The sequence below is a fragment of the Marmota flaviventris genome, chromosome 1 (assembly GCF_047511675.1).
Source record: "Marmota flaviventris isolate mMarFla1 chromosome 1, mMarFla1.hap1, whole genome shotgun sequence".
Classification (NCBI taxonomy): Eukaryota; Metazoa; Chordata; class Mammalia; order Rodentia; family Sciuridae; genus Marmota; species Marmota flaviventris.
In genome coordinates this window covers 67,554,719-67,571,648 of record NC_092498.1, presented here as the reverse complement: position 1 = coordinate 67,571,648, position 16,930 = coordinate 67,554,719, and the positions used below count along the sequence as shown (strand labels likewise).

Below are 16,930 nucleotides of genomic sequence, written 5' to 3'. Positions count from 1 at the left end.
CTTCAAAGTAAACTTATGTGTTCTAAGTAAATCAATCCACTTAATTTGTAAACCAAGAAAAAAAATCATAGAAGGTTTAGATCCTGCATAATAATCTTAGGCCATGAACAAATACATTCGAGGTATAAAAAATCTAAGTGTCATAAGTGTTTCTTCGAGGGAACTATGATAATGAAAGTTGTGCTATTAATCTCTACTATCTTTTTCTGTTACCTCTTGCCTTCCTTGTATTTTGTTCCAATTATTAACTGAGTTTGGCTCCACATGTGCGTTGAAAAGGAAGATTTCTAAGAAGGAATTAAAATGAACAAATTGACCAACAACAGGGACAGAGACTTATTTTATACCAATATTTTGAACTAAGATGAAATGTCCAGAAAACTAAAAGTTCCATTACTGGTTATATGAGGGCTTACTCAACAGTTTCCTCTTTTTCATCTTTAGGAATGTCTTATATTCAAATCTAAATAATATTGATATGAAAATTACACATTTGTTTTGGCTCCTAGGAGAAATGGCCTAATTTCTTCTCAATGCCTAAGATCTTTCTTTACGGAGTTTCTTTTTTTCTGTTTTTTTTTTTTCCTTATAATTATTTGTAGTTTTTATCTGCACTATTGATTATTCTAGAGACAATATGAATGTGTCTTTTCTTGCACTATCATGTGTAGAAAAAATAGAAAATAAGAAAGAGGAAGGGGGTGTCTGGGTTTCAGTAAGGCAGCGGCAGCGGCAGCTGCTTCTGTAAAGAAGAGTTTTCCAAGTTCTTAACGTTTTCTGAGAAAAGCTGCGTCTACAAAGAATTTATTTCAGGTTCTCTTTCAACATGTTCGACCACCCGATTCCCTGGGTCTTCCAGAACTGCTTCTCAATACAATACCGCTGCTTCTCCATGTCCATGCTAGCAGGGCCTAATGACAGTAATTATGCCACCCTCAGCCCTCAATCAACTCAATGATGCAGAATTTGCTGTTGGAAGAAGGGGGCTTGGTGCAGGTGGAAAGTGTCAACCTTCAAATGGCTACATACTCCAAATTCCAGCCTCAGAGCCCAGACTTCCTGGATATCACCAACTCCAAAGCAGTGTTAGAAAATGCATTAAGAAACTTTGCCTGTCTGACCACTGGGGATGTGATTGCCATCAATTACAATAAGATCTATGAACTATGGGTGACAGGAGACAAAACCTGACAAAGCTGTGTCCATCATTGAGTGTGACATCAATGTGGACTTTGATGCTCCCTTAGGCTATAAGGAACCTGAAAGACAAGTCCAGCATGAGGAGTCAACAGAAGGCGAAGCTGACCACAGTGGCAATGCAGGAGAGTTGGGCTTCCAGTGCCTTTTCTGGCTCTGGGAATAGACTAGATGGAAAGAAGAAAGGGGAAGAGCCCAGTCCCTCCCCAATCAAGCCTGGAGAAATTAAAAGAGGAATTCCCAATTATGAATTTAAACTTGGTAAAATAACTTTCATCAGAAATTCATGTCCATTGTTTAAAAAGGTTGAAGAGGATGAAGCTGGAGGCAGATTTGTTGCTTTCTCTGGAGAAAGACAGTCCTTGCGTAAAAAGAGAAGAAAACTATAAGTTGGGACTGTTGACTGGAAAATAAAAAAATCAATTGCAACATATTGGCTTTTAGTTACTGGCTCTGACAATGATGAGACTATCATCAGAGAATGCTATTATTTAAGGTTTGTTTAGCATTACCTAAGAATTATCAAGTTTGACTTGGATGTGAAGCAGCAGGACTTTGTGATTGTGTGCTTGATTTTGGGAAAGAGTAAGAGCTGTCTCTGAGGTTCCACAGTCAGCCACCTCCTCACTACTTCATGCTTGCAGCTCAAGGGCTCTCCCACTCTGCCTCAGCACAACAGAGTTTCCTCATTTCTTACAAAACCAGTGGAGGAATTGAATTGCTCTAACTTAAGGTGTTCTTTCTCTTCATTTTTACTTTTCCAAGGTCTGTTGCATAGGCATTGTATCTGGCTTAGGAAAACATGATTTAAATAGATATGTGCTCTGTAAGTACTGGCTCTCCCACTCCTATGGTTGCAATTTAAGTATTTGAGAAAGGGTGTTTTTATTTTTGTTTTACATATTGAGTTTTTTCAAAAGTACCACACCTATGAAGGAAACCTCTATGATGATTTCTTGTGGAAATAACTGGTTCATTAGTTGACCTGTTCTATAATAAAACAACTCCATGATGAAGCCAAAAAAAAAAAAAAAAAGAGGAAAAAATACTGCATTTTATTAAGCTCTTTGGGGAACTCTTACACACCCTACTTTAAAAGCTACTGCCCTAGATTTCCAAACTAGTATTCCTTTTACCCTATGGTACAGTGGTGTGATTCAATTTAGTTAAATGCAATAAACATGGTTTGAGTGTCTGAAATTGATCAGGGATTTTGCTATGTGCTATGCATGCATATGTAAGTAACAAATGATCTCTATCTTCAAAGAACTTACATTTAATATTCTGTTTTAAACCATTTTATTTTATCACAGTGACATTTCCAGATTCTTTAACAGTATACTTTGCATGCTTTCCACCCACATAAGAAATTCACCACTGAGAAGTAATCTCTGGACAGTTCTTTTGTGATCTCAGTTACAGTTCAAGATTTTGAAGCATCAACAATCATTTTGAAATGTTTTGTATGGATTTCAGATACAAAATTATTTCATTGCTTTTAGTTCCTAACTACTCGTCTTATCTCTATACCTTATGAGTTTTGAGAGGGTAAGATGTGCAAAGTTTCCCCAGGGGCCAGAGGTATCACAATCACTATATTTCAAATCCTAGTTTAGAGAACTGGGTTGTATAAATGCTCTTGAGTTTAAAAATGTCAGGGAAAATGTTAGTAGAAAAGCTCATAATGCCTAATGAATTAAATTGATCTTGAAATGTAGAAAGTTATTTCAGTATGTCTAATATAATACAGCCAAAATAGTACCAAAAAGTTCATATTACATTTCCCAACCTTACCTGATCACAAAAAGCCTGGACTCAATTCATTAATCAATGTCAGGTTCAATGTGTTAATAAGTTTTCAATTACAAAATCAGTCAATAGATGAGGCCAGGTTTAGGACCTACCTCCTTTCAAACATCAGAGTTTTGGGTATATACTATTCTTTGAATTAGGAAATGGTTTCCATACTACATCTTTACATACATTTTTATTTCTTCCATTACCCATAATTTATTTTCAGACATAGCATTGTACCCTTTCATCTAACATCATGGAAAGAACTATATATTTTTTCTACTTCAAATAACTGCCGAATACCACTGCAGACTTTACTCCTTTTGCGAAAGAAAGCCCAGGGAAATCTCTGCCTCACCTCAGACATGACGTGTATCACAAACAGGCCTCAGGCCTTCTCTGAGAGCCTGTGGAGCATGGCCCATCTGGCAATGCTGAGTTGTGGCCTTATTTCTGGCAAAGTAATCAGTTGAGGGAGCCAAGAAAAAGAGAATTAGGAGGAACTGCCCGTATATCAGACTAAAAGAAAGTGATGAGTGTATGAACTCTCCCAGTGGGTAGAGAACCCTTCCTAAATTATTCTGGCTGCCTTTGCAGACACATAGAATGCCCTTTCCTTATTCTGTTCTCATTGGGAGCTTCCACTTTCGCACAGGAGATCAGCAGCAGTGATGCATTAAACTCATTTAAGCAAACACATTTGAAACACAGGCTTTTCATTTAAGAGCAACTTATCTCACAAACATCCTGTTGAACTTTGCAAAAACTTAAATAGTGTCTAAAAACTTAAATAGTGCCAACTTTTATCTTCATGTATATCCACTCAATAATTACTTTCACAATGAATATTGCCAAACATAAAATGAAGTATCACTAAACAATTTACTGAGAATGGAGCATTCTGGAGAAGGACATAGTTGTACCACTACCAGTAATAACAGAAATAGGAACATGTTAATAGTAATTGTAGTATGTATTATACATGGTTAATGAGTAAGTACTAAAATTAGTAGCAATCTAATAATTGAAGACTTTCAGGTTTCAGCACGTTATGAATATTGAGGAAGCTCACAGATCTACTGCATAAATGCATGGGAAATAAGAGAAATACATTAGGCTGAAAATACACCTATATTATCTGAATTAATCCATACACAAATTCTGAGAGAATAATTTTGTACCCACATTTGTTAAGTTAAAATCATCATCAAGGCTGGGCATGGTGGTGCACACCTTTAATCTTAGAAGGCTAAGGCAGGAGGATGATGAGTTCCAAGCCAGCCTCTGCAAAAGCAAGATGCTAAGTAACTCAGTGAGACCTTGTCTCTAAACAAAATACAAAATAGAGCTGGGAATGTGACTCAGTTGGTTGAGTGCCCCCGAGATCAATCTCCCGTACCCCCCACCACCCCAAAAATAATCATCATCAAGGTAAATATATTTCCCAAGGTTATACTCCATGGGAATATGATTTAATTCTGGGTCTAATTCCAAAAGCCATTCTCTCCCCATTAAACTTATATTTAATTGCATGTATTTTTCAGAAGGAGGATAAGGAGCACAAGGAATTCACTGCTTTAAGAAGGACTAAAATATTTTTAGATGCAATTTATATCATGCAACCTGCTTATTATAATGCTTTGGGAAAAAACATAGTAATAATATTACTATAACATAATGACCATTTTTCATGTTTTTAGCTAATTCATCTCTCTAATCTTTTATTAATTGTTATACTAATGATGGAACATTCCAATGCCAGTGTGACACTCATTACATTTCTCAGGAATAATCTGCAGAATTTCTCCCCCACAGGAAAGAGTCACATTCATATTATTCTTTTACTCACATTGTCCTTTGGATTCTTACTGAAAGTTATTTTCACAAAAAATGAAGATCACCTCTATTCATTAGGAACTCATACAAAAAGGAAAATTGTTGAGTCAAACAATAAATGCAAGAGTAAATGTGCAAAATCATATTCGTGATTACATGATTGACTCTGGCAGGCACTATGTTAAGTGAGATAAGTCAGGCACAGAAAGATGATCTCACTCATACATAGAACCTAAAAATAGTTGATTTTATAGAAATAGAAAGTAGAGTTGTCTTTTCCAAGAGCTTAAATGTTTGGGGTGGAGATTGGTAAGATGTTGAACAAAAGGTTCAAAATTCAATTAGTGGGGAGGAACAAGTTCAGGAGATTTGTCTGTAGGAAATGAGGACTGTAGTAAATATATGTGTTCTTTTAAAATGTTAAGAGAATGAATGTAAGATGTTCACTCCACAAAAATAACTGGGAAGTCAAATAACTATCCTAATTAGCTGGATTTAGACAACACTCCACTATGTATACATACCTCAAAACAATATGTTGTACATGGTAAACACAAGCTTAATTGCCAACTAAAAGTAAGTAAATAAATATGTAAAGGCAAGGGAAAAAAACAGGTAAGTATAGAACATCATATTTATCATTGTGTCTATCTCCAACAAAACCTTGACTACAGGTTTGAAATTGATATTCACATTGATTTTATACTCATTGATATTGCTTTTATAGATATTTCGACGTATTTTTACAAACATGGAGTACATCTTATTGTAATTAGAATCCCAGTCTGTGATTGTACATGATTGGAGATTCACTTAGGTGTTTTTATGTATGTACATAGGAAAGTTAAGTCAGATTCATTCCACTGTCTTTCCAATTTGTGTCCCTTCTCCCTTCTCAAATTTCCTCAATTTATCCCATCCCCGCCCTCCTTATTATGAGTCCCATTTAGCAGAGGGAACATTCGGCCTTTGGTGCTTTGGAGTTGGCTTACTTTGCTTAGCATGATATCCTCCAACTTCATTCATCTACCTGAAAATGTCTTCAGTTTAGTGTTTTTGTAATTTTTTCTTTGCACTCTCTAGGCCAAAAGTAATGTCTAACAGTTCCATTTATTTAGTTGTTAACTCCAAAAAACTTAACATATATTTATGTTCTAACAACTTAGTAGGTTTTCTGAAAAAAAAAAAAACACATAAATTGAAAGATCAAAATAATATTTTCAGTTCATACTGAAATAACTGTAATTTGGATGTATGCACCTGTTTGGCACTGTACTTACGGCTCCTCCAGCCCTTAAATCAAGCACTCACACACTCACTTCCTTCTCTGTGTTGATTTTCACAAGGTATTTTGCTTTCTATCAGGAAACCACAGGAAACACAGATTTGCAAGGTATGATGTCATCAAAAGGAATGTAGCTCAATATGACACTGAAATTGTGAAATGCCTCAAGTGAGTAAGTAAACTCATTGTCAGGTGTTGAGTGTTGTTTTCTCCTTGAAATTTTAAAATATGTACAGCTATCCTATGAGCTCCATCCCTTGAAAGATTATGTCAGTACGTAGTTTGGGAAGTATAGTTGGAATCTGTTGATCTCATTCTCAAACACATGTATCACCAATATCACTAGTTCTTTGTAAAGTTGTTGTTTAACTGCTAGACTCTTAATAATTTCAATTTACCATCTGTCATAAGCATGTGATCTGGAATGAGAATGCAGTCCAGGAATAGAAGCTTGTTTCAATTAAACTTTGCTGTACTGAGACATGAGTGATAGCAGTCACATAATACACTAAGGCACTAAAACTGGATTTTCCATCAGGACTACTTTTATAGAGTCCTAAGTTTTTATTAATATTATTGGTTAGGTAGGATTTCAGGTACATACAAATGGTAGGGCTTTTGTCTGTAGGGAGAGTTTGATTACAAAATAGATAAAGTCATGTTAATTTGTGAAGTATCAATAAAGATTCAGAAAAATACATCAAAATAGGCCCCTCCCTATGGGAACTTTGTGTATTTTATTTGTTGTTCAATTAGTGTGTTTGAAGATTCATTTCAGTTTCACAGCATCATTTCTTCCTGTTAATGTCCAAGAAAATTAACAGAAAAAAATTAGCAATATTATTCTTACTCAATATATGGTTTAGATATGTGGTGTCCCCTTAAAGCTCATGTGTGAGACAATATAAGAAAGTTTAGAGGCGAAATAACTGGGTTATAAAAGCCTTGAAGTAGTTAGTGCATTAATCCACTTGAATGGATTAACTAGGTGGTAATTATAGGCAGGCAGGGTGTGGCTAGATGAAGTAGGTGAGGGGTGCCATTGGAGTATATATTTTGTCTCTGGTGATCAGAGTTCTCTTGCTTCCTTTTTGCTATTTTCTGAACTGCTTTCTCTGCCATGTCCTCTGCCTTGATTTTCTGCCTCACTTGGGCCCAGAACAATGGAGTTATCTGTCTATGAAAAGAGGTCTCTGAAACTGTGAGCCTCTATGTTGTTTTTGTCAGGTCTTTTGATCACAGAAGAAAAAAGCTCACTAAAACACACTGTTCCCAGGATAAAAGGTAGCAGTGCTATTAATACTCACTATGGGGTGAAGGGAAGATGGTGGATTGCAGGAAGGATGCACTTCCCAGAAGTTCTTTAACTTCAGATGGAATAAACAAGAAGACTAGAAGACTACTCCTCAGCAAAACAGGTAATTAAGAGAACTCACAGAAATTCAATAATCGACAGTAAAAGAAATTACAGAGAAACAGAAAGTTGAAAATGTGAACTTAATATACGAAATAAAATGTTAGAGGTGCATTAGCTTGTCTGGCAGTGGTGGCAGCTGATATGGGGACTCGGAATGTATGCAGAGAAAGAGGAAAGCAAAACAAAAATGGGCTTAGAGTAGAGAGGGAGACTGATCTTAATGGACCCAGAGTCAGTGGGGGAAGAGGTTAAATTAAAAAATCAACTGAAATCACTTGGTCCATGGGTGAATAGTTCAGTGGGAACTGGGGTTACCAGTGTGGGAACCATTTATAAGCCCTGTGCAATCCAGAGCAGAAACAGGACAGGGGGAACTGATTAAGGAGGTTGCAATTAAATATAACAAATAAACCCAAATAACAAGAAACAACAAAAATCTGTGCTGTTCTTAAGTTCTTGTATAAAATCTATCCACACAACCTCCCTTTTCTAATCCCTCATCCATCTACCTCCATTCCTTTCTCATACTCCCTTCTATTTTCATTAGATCTCCTCTTTTCCCCTTTATTTTGTGCTAGCTTTACTTTATTCTATAATGTTTGAATTCCTGAAAAAATATTTATTTATTTTTGTGATACCAGGAATTGAACCCAGGGTGTTCAACTATGGAGCCACATCTCCAGCCTTTTTTTATATTTTATTTAAACACAGGGTCTTGCAAAGTTGCTTAGAGCCTTGCTAAGTTTCTGAAGCTCTTTAAACTCCCAATCCTCCTGCCCCAGCCTCCTGAGCTACTGGGATTACAGAGATTTTTTTTTTTTTTTTTTTTTAACAAAAGTGATTTTTTAATGACAATTGCAGAAACTGATGTATTTGTTTTGTTTGTTTTGTGTTCTGTTGTTAATGAGGGTGGCACTTCCACCTTGCACATACTGGAAAGGATATCAATTAGAAACCTGTTGACCTTGCAGAATGTAAATCTCAAAACCTCTTTGAAGACACAAATACATGCACCCCCAAACACTGCCTGTCACTTTGTGTGTAGCCCATGATGGGATAGAGCCATATCACTAGGTGTCAGAAGCCAGACTTGAGTGGTGGCTGGGGTGTAGAATAAAGGACTTAACAACATGTCCTCCTTTTTTCAGGTGCTATACTATTAATCCTCCATGTAGTTGTAATACCCTGTAAGAATCCACACACTTCTCCTCACCTGGGGTTTAGCCTCAAGGATTAGCAGTAGACCAGCTAATAACCCAAATCTCTGTGCTTCAAGAGAGAATAATATAAAATTTCAGTATCAGTACCATATTGGTGGCCCAGTCTTGCACAAACCAGTGAAATACATTCTTCAGGGACCACAATCTTCAATACAACATCAGAGGTGGGAGACAAACCACATAGAATGTTTCTAAGCTTTCTCACTTTGAACTAGAATTAAACTGCTATAACTCAGACACAGTCTCCTGACAGAATATATTTTTGTTTTCTGAAGAAACAGAATAGTTGCAAATAAAAGACATTCGGATAATAAGATATGGAGGAGCCCTACTCAAATGTTGGCATGTCATGTAGTGATTCCAAATTAAAACCAAAAGTTAGAAAGAGCCATCCATTCAGGCATCCAGAGTTTCAAGTCTAGTTTCTAGTGCAAATTCCCCTATATGAATGGAGAGTCATTGAGTCCAGATTATTTAAAGAAAACCTCTCATGGAATCTAGACAAGAAACATACAGTTTTGTTTTTTTTTTTTCCTGGAGACTTTAGAATTAATGCCCAAATAAACTGTGCAATAAAATAATCTGAGAGGATATATTGCATCCATCACAAAACAGCAAAATATGCTATTATGAAAAAAATGTAATATAATTAATGAATGAAAATGGCATGAAAGTATATAGGAATATTCTGAAAAACTAATTTCATAAATTACTATAGAACATAGAAAAAGAAAATCATATCACAGAGAAACTATTAGAAAATTTCAGAATAATTTCAGCACTTCCAGTGATAACAAAGAATTTTCCCAAATGAAATAAAAAAAATAAGCAAAAACATACTGGAAGAAAATTACCAAACTAATGACAACAGAACTTTTTTTTCCCAAAATGAAAGGCAACAGTCACTCAGTTTCAGATGCCTGCCAAATGTCCTAAAATAGTGAATGCTAAAGAATGCTAAACCAAGATGTAACATTAAGAATTTTCACTGAAGTAGTTTCAGGAAAAACTTTATTTGAGAAATTCAGAGAAAATTTAGATATCATGTGAAAAATAGAAAATAAAATGTCAATGGACTTCTTGAGAACAAAAATGAATTCAGGAAGAAATGAAACACTTATGAATTCCATATTAGAAATTAGAATGCCTTTTAGCCCAGAATTGTATATATAGACTGCTAAAGCATGGGGATAGAATAAGTTTGCAGACACTCTACGAATCTTCTAGAAATAGTAAAAAAAGAAAGAGGAAAATACGTGTTTAAGATAACAAATATGGTACAGTAAAATCAGGGATGAGAAGACTGGGCCCTAAGGATAATCAGCATAGAATATTAGTCTAAGTACAAAAAGTCTAAGTGCTCCCAGAGGAAGATACCAGGATACAGAAAAATAAATTAAGATAACTTGTTAGAATATTTGAAAAGTATGATGATACGTAAAATAGAAATGAATGATGAAATGTGGCATAAATAAACAGGGGTAAACACAGAATACAGAAACCAATGTTGGAATGGGGTATAAGTAATTTAACAGTTAGGGGTAAATACATAGAAAATGATGCGAATAAAATGAAGCAATGGTAATCTCAAAGTGAAAAGTGTTTGTATAGTCATGATAATATAAACCATTTAAACTTGTCTCTCTGTTTCTTTTATCTTTACATACATGCTCACACAACAATAATTATTATATATTTAAATTGTAATATATTTAATTAGACATGTTCATAATGTAATTATGATATAATATTGATTTTAACATTGACTTAATTTAAGTATTTGGAAAATATTTATTTGAAGTATCTTTTTAAATTTTTAAACTTTTTTTATTTGTTTTGGTATCTGGGATTGAACCCAGGGGAACTTAACCACAGAAACACATCCCCAGCCCTTTTTTTATATTTTATTTAGAGATAGGGTCCTGCTTAGTTGCAGAGGCTGAGTCTGGCTCTGAATGTGTGATCCTCCTGCATCATCTTCTTCAAGTCACTGGAATTTCAGGCACGCCCCATTATTTGTGACTGAAGTAAAATTTTGATAGCATAAATTAGAACAAAAAGGAAGTAACCAAGAATTGATATTAAAAGTTAATAAAGAAGATCATGAATTAAACATAGCAATCAAAATAAGCTTCATAATGAGAAATATGGAAATATATAGCAAAAATAAATAAAATTCTGTTTTAGTTGAATCTGAGGAACAAGATTCAAAAAATAGGAGGCTACTCAGGCAAACGGACTCTTTAGGAAATGTTTAACCAAAATACTTGATTCTATTAATTTGATGTGCATAATTTTCATTGAGGAAAATTAAGACCAACAAGCATTCTGAACTATTTATTATAAGTAGAAGATTTTTAAAATCCTTGGTAGGGCATTTCATTTCTAGGCTAGCAACATCAGGCAGTGCATGAAAACACACCCTGGCTATGTGGGCCTGCTCTTAGTTCTAAGATTCTCTCCAGTTTCTTTGCAGTGAAGTAGTCATTCATGTGAAGTAAACAATGTGTTATTCATCCTCCTGGGGCAGACTGTCATATGTTGACTATTTTTCCCGTTTGGGCTGCCCCCCCCCCAAAAAAAAAAAAAAAAAAAAAAACTTATTCCAAATATATCAGTTTGAAAAGTTAAGAAATACACCTCCAAGTCTCTTCCTTCAAGTTTATATCTTAAAGTTTTTGATCTCCCTGCCATTTTGGAGATCAAAACCAGAATTTTAAAAACTGTTTTGCCCTACTGTTATCCAAAGACAACAACATTGAGGAATATTGTCATTAATATTTTTCTGGAATAAATTCCAACCAACGTCTGATTTTTCAAAGTATCATTTTTCTGACAGGGACTTATCTCTCTCTCTCTTTCTCTCTCTCTCTCTCTCTCTCTCTCTCTCTCTCTCTCTCTCACACACACACACACACACACACACAGACACACACACACAAACACAAACACACACACACACATAACAAATAAATTTTTTAAGAAATTTAAAAAAAAGGCCACTGTAAATTCTTGCCAGCTAAAATAATATTTATAAACAATCCTTAACTATATATTATCTTGACAATTATCTTGACTATTTAGTTTTATTCCTGTGTGTCTGGTTATTTGGTTGTTACCATGGGTAAGGTTGAAATACTTAACATGAGTCATTCTTCAACGAAAAGATATCACATGGACATCAGAGCTCTTACTTCTAAACCAGCTCTCCATTAATCCATTACTTGCCCCTGTGCTAACTCCACATTTCATTGAGCTTCAAGTCATCTGCTAAAATAATTAAATTACATGAACTCTAATGACCCATTATGTACTAAAAATCTAAATGGTTGTGGTTCAAAGTTAACAAGAATTTGGTTTGGGTTGATGTAGCACAAATTTGTGTAATTTTCACCACATCTTTCATCTTTTTTATTTGGTACATTTATGGATTAAAGAAATTAAATTTATCATCTAGTCATTAAAATTCACATTAACAAAGATTAAAAAGTAGCAGTAGTCTTAGCTTGACAAATCCAATTTGAGGTAACTCAAAGATTATTAGCCACATAAAAATAGAACTAAATTAAAACTATAGAGATAGATCCCATTACTTTTTGTTTTATTCGTAGGTAACAAGAGGGTTGCTAATCCTTGCACTATAAATTTAGTTGGTAAATAAGAATGGCCAATTCAATTTATTGATTGATATTTTGATATTTTCCCAAGGGTAAGAATCTGTCCTCCATAACTAGGATCAGAAAGATCCTAGTTCTTTTTCTTTCCCTGTTACATTCTTCCCCATTAGATGTCAGTACAGATATCTCTATCTGAGACTCTGCCACGACCCAAAAGGAATTGTCATGGGGGAAGAAAAGAGATGATCAGTTGGACTGTTTTCTAAATTTTTATTTTATATTAATTTCCAGATGTTAGTGATTATTTTAGTTAGTCTCAAAATTCACTATTTAGTCTTAATTTTCTTAGCTGAGTTTTGTTGTTTTTGTAGTGTTTATTGGAAGAGACAGTCTATTACTGAACATCCCTGAACATGCCTGCTAGTTCTTCTTGAATATGCAAGACTGCAAGACTTCTCATGATTCTGAGAATGAATGTTGTATGTATTCATTCTGAGAATGAATTTCTGTAGCTAGGCCTGTGGTAATTAAGTAGGTATGGAGACCACAGAGTCGCTACATGTAACCATTTGCTCTAAAAGGAAAGAGATTAGTTTGTCGCTTACTACAATATTCTGTGCTTGCAAATAAATAAAGTCCTGAGTTCTTGGGCCTAGGTTCTTCTCTTGTAAAGCATGCATATGCAGGTATCAACTGATTCTTCATGTAGTCCTGGAGAAATTGAGGCTCAGAGATCTCTTGCAACCATGATGACATGCTCAATGATGTTTTTGCCATAATAGAGTCTTTCATCTCTGATTCAAGAGTCTTGTCTTTCTTTAGTTTCCATGAAACTGTGGCAAGTTAACTTATTATCTTGTAACTAGGGAAAATCCAGATCTTTCATATTTCTTGACACTGTTTGGCAATGACAATGGGCTTCTGGCAGGGATATAACTTTCTGGAAAAAGAGAAAGAATTGAGCCCTACTGAGCAGTTGATGGGATTTAAGCAGAGTACATGGGACTTTGCTGCAAGAATATTGATGAAATTATACAGCCAATGAGTGAACAAAAAACAGTTTCCACTGTTTCCTGTTAATGGAGAATGGACCAGTTCTTAACACTGTATTTTTAAATCTGTAATTAGCTATGCTAAATTCACCTTAAACAAAATAGGTAAAAGAGAATGATTAATTTTCATTGAGTGTTACTCAGAAAATATATTAGCTCAAAAGACATGAGTGTTTTCTAGATTACCACTCATTAATTAATTTAGTACTTTATACTCATTATTAAACTAATATATAAGAAAACCATATTGAAGTTAATTCCTTTAATAGACTAAGTAAAAACTAATTTAAACTAAAGATAGTATATATTTGTTATTTCAAAACCAAAGACAATAGACATTTTTTATTATCAATTTATAATTTAAATCAACTATACAAATTGCTTTTAAGTTTTGTCCACCCAATTTTTGTAAAACGTAAACAAATAATTCTACTCCTTGAAAGCCCCTATTTTGCAAGCATTACATATGCTTTTTTAATACCACAAATAGATGATATGATATTGTGGATTTTAAAAAATTGATTCAAATGAAGACCTGAGAAGGATTTAGAATTTCCATAATAGAGAGGTAACTATTGACAAGGAGTTATTTTATATCAAGCATCCTTCTATCAGTTTCATAGGTTTTTTATGTAATCTTCACAATGGTCCTGTGGTGTGGGATTCACTAACTTTACAAACAAGAAAAATGAGGAATACAGTATCAATAAGTTACCCACATTTAACAGCTCATTAGTGCTGACCTAGAACACCAATACCGGCAGTCTGGCTGTAGACCCAGGTTTTAGCCACTTTGTTAGGATGGGTAACTTTGCTTTTCTATGTCTATGTTTCATCATCTGAAAAAATACCGGCAGGAAAACAATGAATACCCCTTTCAGAGAGAAGTATTTTAGCAGTCAGAAAACAAGTCACATTTAAAAATGTATCTCCAAATTAATCAAAAATTAAATTTCTCTTCAAACAGGAAATGTAAGGTTCTCTAGTTAGTCTGAGGAAATTTAGGAAAAGCCACTTTGTGCTAGAATATCATTTTAATAATCATTTTAAAATCGGGTCTTTTGAGCTTATTTGAAGTTCAAGGATTCTTTTTTAAATTGATGGAAATTAGTGAAAATATGTAATTAATTACACCTAATTTACTTTCTGGCTTCTCTTTGGTATAGGACAATGCTTATACTGGAATCTTTTCTTTTCCCTATTCTTACTTGTTCAAGAAGTAATTCTATGGGTTATGTTGAAAACCTATAAAAGCCAGTGACCGCGAGACTTATTGAGGACTGTTGATTTTGGATCAGATGAAAATAATGGGTAGAAAGGAGCTACACATTTAAAAAAGACAAGTTAACTCATTGTCAACTCATTGTTCAAAACTGTGTCTGGTATTACTTCATTATCGCTTGGCTAATTTGAGAGTAATTATTTAAAAGAGAAATTATTAAAATGTTGTTGGCTTAAGACCTTTGTTTTTCAATTTACTCCATATTTTTGTTATATAATACTATTTGCTGAACACCTACTTTTCTGTTTCAGGAAATGTGCTGGAAGATTGACCTCAGCCATCATGGAGCCCACAGCCAGGGTAGGTCACTGATCATAATGCAATGTGATAAATATGATAATAGGGTAAGCAGAGAAATAAGAGTGCCTAATACAGAGTTGCAAAAAGTAGTTTAGGAATTCTGAGATAGTACTCTGATTTATCAAAATAAAATTAAAGGATTAACCCACAGCTTTCTGAAAAAGATTGCATAATACTATATATACATACAATAAATACACATAAATATGTGTATTTATTATATAAATACAATAAATATACAATGTATAGTATATATATCATATTGTATATACAATATAACATATGGTATATATTATGCACACATATAGAATGTATATATACACATATATACACATGAATATATACATGCATATATATTGTTATTGTACATATATTCACACAAATGTATATATTAATATATACATATATACACACAAATATATGTTTACATAAATGTATGTGTACATATACTTTCAGATCAAAATCCTCTGGATGACACAACTATGCACTTTGTAGTTTTTACCAAAGATGTAAGGAAAGATTAGGCAAATTCAGAGTATTTTTATCATATTAATATTGAACATTATTATCCTGAAATTTAAAGTCTACTTAGAGATTTGATATTCTTACTGTTTCTGACTGAACAGAATTTGAGTGATTGTATCCTGAAATATGATCCCCGTAAGTCCCACTGCTTAACAATTAATATGTTAATGACTTGGAAAGTATTAGGCACAAATATTAAAGTTCACCAAGTGAGATACCTTTATATACATTTCCTGAAAATGTAATCGTTGCTAAAACCTTGCCAATTTCAGTTCCCAGTATTTCCTTCTGCCTTTTAAAATTCAAATCCCATTCTCCTCCAAACTCCTCACTTTAAATGTGTATTAACACAACCTATTTATTATTATCTTTTTTTTTTTTTGAAAAAGCAAAGTGTTACACCTCAGATTTGAGCTAAGATATAAATCACAGAGTATTGTTTGGCCATCTGTCAAATACTATGGTATTTAACCTTCAAACTTTCCCATCTTTAAGACACTTTCTATTTTTATCAGAATATTAATCTCTGCATTGCTAGCCACTTCTGCTTTCCCTTCATAGTTAACTTTAATTCATGGCAGTCTTGTCAAAATACTTCTATTTCACCTTTTAGAGAAATTCCAGCTGTTTTTTTAAAGGTTTTCATTTTTACTAAATGAGCACACAAGTTAGTCAAAGAAGAAACAAATCTAAAAAATTGATTTTCTTTTGTAATAAAAATTTTGCTTTGTAAACAAAAATTCTTTAATATCTGATATTAAATAGCATATATCCCAGTTTTTATTAGCATAATTAAAATGATACATAATGTACTGAATATACATGCCTTCAATAGGGCATGAATTTGACATTTCCTTATGGCTACAAAATTACTCTGGAAAACTATACCAAACAAAGTATTTACATGCAGTTGTCCAATGGTCCTATTTGCCAAATATTTAAAATACATTCCCTCAAATATTAGCACAGGTAAATAAAGGACCTGCAAGAGTTTCACTAAAACTGTGACATATTTTAACAAGTATTTGTACATGTTAAGTCAATACTTCAGAAATATTTTGTTTAAGCATACATTGCTAACCTTTTACAGCAGGAAATAGACTGTACCTTTTTGCTCCAATCAATGTATCCTTGTTTTATTGCCTGTTGCTTACTATCCTGTGAAGTGCCTTAGTTCAGATTCTATAGACAGTATATTAAGCAAACATTTTTTTTTTTCAATTGGAAGTTAGGAAGTCCATGATTAAGGGGGTAGCAAATCCAGTGTCCAGTGAGAACCTTTCTCCTGCTTATAACATCTTCTTGATGTTTCCCCATATGACAGAGAAAGAGACAGAAGCAGAGATCATCTTTCCTGTGTCCCTTCTTAGAAAGGCACTAATACCAGTCAGGAGGACTGCACCTT

The 16,930-nt window shown here is 33.9% G+C and overlaps 1 pseudogene; it reads left to right on the top strand.

Moving 5' to 3' along the window:
• Window positions 1-826: 826 nt before the first annotated feature.
• On the top strand, window positions 827-1,599 carry LOC114106870 (ubiquitin recognition factor in ER-associated degradation protein 1 pseudogene; annotated as a pseudogene).
• The last annotated feature ends 15,331 nt before the right edge of the window (window positions 1,600-16,930 follow it).